The following is an 8,771-nucleotide window of genomic DNA, read 5'->3' on the forward strand; positions in this document are numbered from 1 at the left end:
GACCAAACACGATGCCTTGCTGGAATGTTAAGCCTGATTGACAGGACTCTCTCAGTATGGGGACAAGGGGGAAGGGAGAGAGGTATAGGCACACCTGGGAAGGGACCCGGAAGTTTAAAAGAGGCTATTATAACACACTGCAACAGGAGACGATGCTTGGAGCCCTGCACTGGGTCCTTCTGTTGATAGGGAAATGTCATCCTCTGGACTTCCACATGGGGCTCAATATTCCAATGAAAGGGATGTAATCCTCCTCACAGCACTGCTGAACAGGAAATGCTGAGCCCCTTTAGAGTGTAACAATGGCTGCTTAGATGTTGGTATCCACAAGAACTACTTCAGCAGAGCAAGGACATTCATAATTTCTGCTCCTCAAAGATCTGCTTTTGTTACTTTTGTTTCCTGAGGGGTTCCAGACAAGTCATGCCACTGCTGTGGATTTAGAAATTTTAAGAAGCATAATTTGAACTTTTCTCACTTCAGAAGTTTAGAACTTCACAGTGAGTCACAGACAGATCGAAACAGTTTTGTGCTTCTTAAAGCAAATTTCATAGGCACTTCATCTATTGTCCCACATGTTAAGGATCTTTGCCAACCAGGGAATTCTGATCTGAGCCCCAGCAGTCTGTGACCTCTGTCACTGACTGGCAGTGATTCACAAAGTCAGAAATGCTACAGAGAGCAAGCCAAGGGTCCCTACAGCTGTTGAAACATCACAAGGGGCTGCTCAGGCTGGGATTCACAGGAGGAGCCATTGGAGAACACCAAGAATGGACCAGCTGAGAGATGCTGCTGAAGGAGTACAACCTTCCCTGCAGCAACAGGTCTCGTATAGGACAGCAAGAGAGGCTGCAGTCAGGTTCTGCTGTAAATTTGAAACACAGGGGATCAGAGGCAGATATCAGCAATGCCAGGTACAGAACCACAGAGCAGTCACACAGCTGCTCTGGGGCATAGAAAGCCACTCTGGGGAAGGTCAAAGGCATTTGGTTTCCCTCAGGCTGGGGAAATGTCCCTTCAGCCAAGGGCCCCCAGGTCACACTGCACGCCTCGACAACTCTTCAGAGTCCTGCTTCATCTTTGCGTAGGTGGCAGGGCAGAACTGGGAATAGAGCTGAGCCAGCAGAGCCTGGGAAGGGATCTCTAACTTGGTCCTGTGGCTCAGTTTGTTCCATATGTGCACTGCATAGGTGTTCTTAAGGAGTTTCTGAAGCTCCAAGGCACTGACTGCCTCAAACAACTTCTTCCAGTTCTGCCAGGGAATAGGATAAACAACTTCTTGGGCAAGAGCACTCACACCTTTGCAGCTCATGCTCTTGATAGTCCTGATGGAGCACCACTTCTTGAAGACACGAGTTACGAGCCCTGGGCCCTGGTGCCCCCAGGCCCAGCCTTTGTAATTCTGCACAAAGTCCTGCATGCAAATCTCTATGAACTTGTGCTTGGCCTCAAAGGACAGAAAGGCTCCATTAAGTTCATCGTAGCACTGAATGCCAAGGGCATTCGTAAGGTTATGTAAGTTCTTAAGCACGATGAAGTCTGTATCCAGGTAGATGCCACCAAATTTCCACATGAGCACAATTCTGCAGGCATCAGAGAGTACAGCTAAAAAATGAGGCTCCTGTTGCCGCTGAGGCTGCAGGAACCACTGTGCCAGAGGTGTTCCAGAAAAGAGCTCTGTCAAGTCCAGAGGCAGGATTTCCACGTTGGGGAAGCAGCTGAGCAAGGAGAAAGCCCAGTGCCTGGGCAAGGAGCCGTTCTCTTTGGCCAAGCCTTTCATGAGCACCACGACTCTTGATGCAGGGTGTGTCCTGGCTGCTGACTCCACAGAGCAGGAGAACAGGTAACTTGGGGCAGTTTGCTCCGAGGTCTCCACAAAAAACACATTTCCTGTGGAAGGAGAGGGCCCACCAGCCATGTCGAGGGCAGAAGGCACATAGTGAGCACAGCTCCTCTCAGCAGACAAGCCGGAGGTGGGGACGCTGCTCTTTGGGTCCTCCCCGATGCCCCAGTACAGCTTCTGGTAGGCAAGGGATACAAACACAAAGATGAGGGTAAAAAGGGCACAGGGCTTGTGGCTCAGCACCACCCTGGTCAGCTTTAGGAGGCAGCTGGGCATCCTGACCTTTCTGTCTCCAGCCAGAGGCTGCTCTCCCGAGACAGCCGTCATGATCTGAAGGGAAGGAAAAAAGAGAAAAACCTGACAGATGAGGCAGCAGAGTATGAGCCTTCCTTCACAGGTGTGTCCCACCTTCATAGCAGTGCAACAACAAACTCTAGGAATACCATTAGAGAACTCATCTGTCACCCTCTAGAACTTCAGGTCACTGTCAACACGAGACATGAGACACGTACGCAAAGCCCTGGCAGGAGGAAATAGCAATGTTCCTTGTGACCATTCCTGGAGCCCTGTCAATAGACTCTGTGTGGAACTGCGGACCACTGACAGCTGGTCATCACAAGGGAGTTGTTTTTTCCTGACACACAATGTGTCCTTCCCCCAAACCAAACAGAAGTCTCAGCCTTCCAGTTGTTGAGCTGGCACTTGCTGCCTTTCCAAACCAACCAGCTGCCCCTGCAGAGAGCCTGGCCCATTGTCCATGCCAGCGTAGCCTGGCAGGATGGATGGAGAGTGGGAAAGGAATGGATGCAGAGCAGCTCAGGAGGCAGATGCAGACAATAAGGTCAAGAAGTGCCTTTGGAAAGGGAGTTCCAAGGCTGCTTCCCAACCCTGCACAGGTCACACTGGCTCTGCCCTGCTCCCACTGGATCCTGCTGGTGGACAGACATTCCCTCCGCTCTCCTGCCCTTACCTTCCTTGCTTCTTCTGGCAAAAGGAAGGGTTGTAGTGGAAGAGATTTTTAACAAGGCAGCAACAAACAGATAAGTCAGTCTAGCTCCATCCTCAGCATCAGCATCATCATTGCTGCCCTTGCCTCTCCTGAAATCAAGGTGCAGCAGAAGCAGCACCTCCTGTGCCTACCACAGGGCCCCAAAGGACAACAGGCAAGAGCACATGAAGAAGCTGTGAGGAAGGCTGTGGCTTTTAGGACCATTGGAAATGGTCTCAAGTGGTGCCAAGGAAGGTTAGAGTGGACATTACTCAGAATTTTACTCCCTGGAAGAGTTCCCTAGGCATTGGCACAAGCTGCCCAAGAAAGCAGTGGATCCACTGTCCCTGGAGGCATTTAACAGACACGTAGGTGTGGCACTTAGGAACTGGGTTTAGTGGTGGTCTTGGCAGAGGGGGTTTTGAGGTTGGATGCAGGCAGTCAAAGATCTCTTCCATCCTAAAGGATTCCATCATTTCTCCTGCCTCCCTGAGCTCCATCTCCAAAGCCCTACCCTGCAGGACAGAAAGGTTCAGGAAACGGGAAAAGCTTTAGTCCAACAGCTGTAACCAAAGTGGCAGGGAACACGACAGAGCACCCAGGTGGCACGGTCCCATTTGTCATTGCTCCTTGATCACTGTGCCGGGCTCACATACGGAGCTTCCCCTGTGGCCAGAAGGGACTTGTCAGCCACACTGGGAGGCATCCAAATGTCAGAGCATGGAGCCACCACTCTGCACCAGGCACAGGGGGACAAAGGAGACACAGCCAACACACAAATGATGAGCTCTGGATCCCCAGAAATTTTTCTCCTCCCACACAGAAATGCCAGCATGTGCTGCCAGTGCTACAGGCAGCCAAAGCCAGCCCACCCTGCCTTATACAGACCCCCCTACATTCCCCACGCTCCACACGACCGCTGGCATAACACTGTAAATAATTTTTTCGGTCGTTGAAAGCAAAGAGGCACAGACTAGGTTAGAACAGAGCCCGTGCTGTAGAGAAAGGACAAAACTCACCTGTCCCTGATTTCAGGGATGCCACAGAGTTCCCTCTTCAGCAGGAAAAGATATTTATGAAATTAAAATCTGAGAGATGAATACTACTCTGTGGTCTGCCACCTCCTTCTTCTGAATAGGAACGATGACATATGGAGTCCAACCATAAGGGCAAAAAAACCGGGGAGTGTGCAATAACATTTATGAGAACAGGGACAGAAGCAAATGTCACACAGATGCCCTGTGAACAAACAAGTTAGTTAAAAAGTAATTAAAGAAAAAGGAGGGAATTGAAAACCCACAGTTGCGACACTTTGAGCTTTAGACTGCTAAGAATATGGCTTGATTTCTTTTGTCATCCTTTGCTAAAATTTCCCAGTGCTCATGCTGCTTCTGGGGCTGCCACAATTACTGAGCTAAGCCTTCCAAAGAGCTGCCTGCTCCCACCCCAAGCCCCAAGTACAGCATGCCCCCTTGCAAACACACTCTTTTCACCAAATACTTTAATCATTCATTAAGGAGTGCACCCTCATATGCCAGGGACGTCAGGGAAGGACTTGGCCAAATTCAGGTGTCCCTCACTCTGTGACAGCTCCCCCTTGACCCTGTGATCAAGGGAGGTTCACCTTCCTTTCCATAAGACTTGCTGGCACATTAATAAAATCCCTCCTTTATCAGTACAGCCACTAAATTCAGGGTCTGCTGCAGTTCCTCCTCAGCTGCCTGAAACAATTATTGCTCTGTAGTGTCCCAGACCTCTCTCCTCTCCCCAAATCCTTCCATGCACGGCAGCACCATGGATGGACTCACGACAACTTGTCCCAGCCTAGGGATTCCACAACCACTCTGGGCTACCTGATCCAGTGTTTCACCAGCCTTCCTTTCATTCTAGCTTGCCACACCTCAAGGTGTGCCCATTGTGTCTCCTGCCATCTCTGCATTGAACAGAGGAGAGTCTCACTTGTGTCCTTCACCCACCCACTCACCTTCAGCCAGGTGTTTCACACCCTGAACACTCAGCCCAGCCTGCTCTAGTCCAAGACAAGTCAGCAGAGCTCTCCCAGCCCCGCCTCATGCACTGTGTGCTCCAGGCCCCTTCTCACCTTGGTGGCCCTTTGCCAGATTTGCTCCAGTACGGATGGGCCTCCCTCATCCTGGGATTCCTGAACCAGCCCTCCAGGTGTGTCCCACCAGTGCTGAGTGGTGGGCAAGGATTTGCATTAGGGGGAGATGGATGACCCCACATCATCGACTGCCTACAACCTCAGTGGCATCTTTAAATTACCAGGAGCCTGCTGGAAACCCACGCAGCAGACAGGAGACACTCCAGGAGGTTCCTGGAGCACATGGAAGAGAACTTGCTGACACAGGTGGCAGGTGAGCCCACCAGGGAAGGTGTCCCATGGAATCTGCTGTTCGCAAACAGAGGAGCACTGGGGGGAGGTGAGGTTGCCTGAGGCCGTCTTGGGTACAGTGACCATGACACGATTTGATTTCAGTTCTCGGTGAAGGGAGGGTAGACGGAGGAAGGGGATCAGCAAAACAATTGCCTTGGATTTGTGGAGGACAGGCTTTGGTCCGTTTGGACCATGGGTTGAGAGAATCCCTTGGGAGGCAGTCCTGAGGGGCCAGGGAGCCCAGGAAGGTGGAGGTTCCTTAGGAAGGAGGTCATAGAGGTGGAGAAGGAGCCAATTGCAATGTGCTGAAAACTGGTTCAGGGAAGACTGGCTTGGATGAACAGCAAGCTTCCACTGGGGCTCAGGGAAGAACAGAGAGTTTAGCAGCTCTGGAAGAAGGGTCAGGCAACTCAGGAAGATTACAAGGATGTCAGGAAGTTAATCAGAGAGAAGAACTAGAAAGGTAAAAGTTCAGCTAGATGTCAATCTGGCCACCAGCATAAAAGTTAAGAAAGAAATGCTTTTCCAAATGCATTAATACCAAAAAGAGGCCCAGGAGATTCTCCATCCTTTATTGCACGCTGGGGTGGGAACATAACATAACCTCCAGGGGTGAGGAAAAGGCTGAGGCACTCAATGCATTCATGACGTCAGCCTTTAACCAAAAGCCCAGTTAGCCTCCGCATATCAAATCCCCATGAGGGAGAAGACAGAAACAGGGAGCAGAACAACGTCCCCACTCTGCAGAACGAAGTTGTCAGTGAGCTGCTGTGCTGCCCAGACATGCACAAGTCTAGGCAGATGCCATCCTTCTGCTGGGAGCTCGTGAAGCAGCCCACAATGCTCCAGTCTCCATTGTTTATCAGCAGTCCTGGTGAACTGGAGAGCTCCTGGGTGACTGGAGGTTGTCCAATGTGACATCCCTCTTGGAGAAGGCTTGGAAGGACACCTGGGGGAACCAGAGGCCTGTCAGCCTGACCTCGTTGCCTGGGAAGGGTGTGGACCAGATGACCTGGAGTGCAATGGCACCCTGTGGGCTGCACCACTGGGGCATCAGGCCCAGCCAGCACAAGGTCAGGCAGGTCCTGCTTGACTGACCCAACCTCCTTCTATGAGCAGCCAATGGATGGGGAAAGGCTGTGGATGCTGTGTACCGGGGCCTTCTAAAGCCTTTGACCACTGTTCCCACAGTGCTCTCCTGGAGAGCATTGTCCTCTCAGCCCATGGATTTAACAGGTTCCCTGTTGGCTGGGAATAAAGTGCTTGGATGGCTGGGACCAGAGGGTGGCAGTGGAATTAATGCAGCTGGCAGTGGGTGCTGTGCCCCAGGGCCCACTGTCAGAGCCAGTCCCCTTTCATATCCTTGAGGCTGAACAAGATCTGAAGTGCCAGGTCCTGCCCCTGGGTCACAAGCCCCAGCAGCTCCAGGCTGGGGCAGATGGGCTGGGAAGGGCCCAGCAGGAAGGGGCCTGGGCCTGCCGGCCCACAGTGCCTGCCCAGGTGTGCGAGAAGGCCAATGGCTGCTGGGCCGGGCCAGCAATGGTGTGGCCAGCAGGAGCAGGGCAGTGACTGTGCCCCTGCCACATGTGGGCACTGGGGAGGCCTCACCCCAAGGGCTGTGTCCAGTGCTGGGCCTGGCACTGCAGGATGGACACTGAGGGGCCGGAGCGTGTCCAGAGGGGGGAACGAACCTGGGCAAGGGGCTGGAGCACAAGTCTGATGAGGAGCGGCTGAGCAAGCTGGGGGTGTTTAACCTGGAGGAAAAGGAGGCTCAGGGGAGCTCTATGGCTCTTCACACCTCCCTGACAGGAGGGTGCAGCCAGCTGGGGGCCAGGCTCTGCTCCCAGGGAACAAGGGACAGGATGAGGGGAAATGAATAGAATGGTCTGGAATGGACAGGACGCTAAAGATCATCTTGTTCCACCCCTCCTGTCACGGACAGGGACACCTCCCCCTATCCCAGGTTGCTTGGAGCCCCATTCAGCCTGGTTTTGGACACTTCCAGGGACGCAGGGGCAGCCACAGCTGCTCTGGGCACCCTGTGCCCGAGTTTCAGCACCCTCACAGGGAAGAATTTCTCCCTGATATCCAACCTAAACCTTCTCTCTGCCACTGTGAAGCCATTCCCCCTTGTCCTGTCACTGCAGGCCTTTGTAAAGAGTCAGTCTGCATCTTTCCTTTAAGCTCCCTTCAGGCAGTGGAGGGCCTTGATTAGGTCACCCCAAAGCCTTCTCTGCTTCAGGCAGAACATTCCCACTTCCCTCAGCCTTTCCTCCCAGCAGAGCTGCTCTGATCCCTTTGATTCCCTTGGTGTCCCTGCTGTGCACTGGCTCCAACAGCACCCTGTCCTTCCTGTGCTGGGATCCCAGAGCTGGCTGCAGCACTCTGTGCACCACAGTAGGTTCAGCTTGGCCACGAGGAAAAATTTCAGAGTGCTTAAGCACCATGTGCCACATGAAATAAACAAGGGCCAGGAGAATTCTTCTCCTTTTTAATGCCTTTATTAAAAGTGATCAGCTCAGGATTGGGCAGCTCGACGGGTCTGCAGCGTCCGTCGTCTCTCCCAAGGAGACTCAGAGGAGGAGGATATGCACAGCTCTGTCCACCAGGGGCAGAGCTGGGGATCAGATCCTTTTGGGAGCCTTTAGGGCCTGCTGATTCTATCAGATGGTGCCCCTCCCATTCCGTCAGCTTGGTCTCACCGCCAAGGTCTACTCTCATGGTCAGGGCGAGAGGGTCCGAAGGTGTTCCGCGTCTCTGCAGGCTCAGCACTCGGCTCCTCACGTCCAGACATCACTCCAGTCTCTCAACTCTTAGGTGGCTCTTTGTTTTGGGGGTTTCTCCATGAGTTTGGAGATGGGGGTCCCACAAAGCATTCTGGTCTTGGGAGTCACTTTGCATAACCCCCCCCACCTTCTCAGGTGTATTCCCTATTCTGAGAAAGGTAAAACTTAGCCTCGGGCAAGGTCCCCACCCAGGAGAAGGGCCATTACCTCGCCCCAGCCAGGGCTTTTACTGATACAAAAACAACCATTAACGACAACGACCCGTGATTACAATAACAAAGGCAGCAGCCCAGCAGTAGTGGTAACTTTTTCTCACAGAAAAAAATATTAACCGAATTTTTGTTCATAACACCACAGGCTCCCCAGGGAAGAGGAGGAGTCAGCATCCCTGGAAGTGTTCCAAAAAATGAGAACACATGGCACTTTGGGGTACAGGTTTGTGGGTATGGTGATAGTGAATTGAAGGTTGGACTCCCTGATCTTGGAGGTCTTTTCCAACCTTCATGTGTGTCCTGGTTTAGGGCAAATTTGTTAAAGAATCTGCAAAGGAGGGCCCCTCCAGAAAGCAAAACCCAGACGGCCCCTCCCCCCAACTCGTTCGGGAAAAAATTCCTCGGAGAGAGGTGGAAAGAACCTGTTTATTTGACTGGCCCAGCACCCCCCAGCACACAAAATGAACAATACCCGATGACACCTCTCTGAGAAAGATGACAGAATCAGAAAGTCTCTTTTGGGGGTGGTTGCTCTGTTCTCAGTCCC

The 8,771-nt window shown here is 52.4% G+C and overlaps 1 pseudogene; it reads right to left on the bottom strand.

Moving 5' to 3' along the window:
* Positions 1-1,036: 1,036 nt before the first annotated feature.
* LOC131558253 (lactosylceramide 4-alpha-galactosyltransferase-like) lies at positions 1,037-3,018 on the bottom strand (annotated as a pseudogene).
* Between the last annotated feature and the right edge of the window lie 5,753 nt (positions 3,019-8,771).

Source organism: Ammospiza caudacuta, chromosome 5, assembly GCF_027887145.1.
Source record: "Ammospiza caudacuta isolate bAmmCau1 chromosome 5, bAmmCau1.pri, whole genome shotgun sequence".
Classification (NCBI taxonomy): Eukaryota; Metazoa; Chordata; class Aves; order Passeriformes; family Passerellidae; genus Ammospiza; species Ammospiza caudacuta.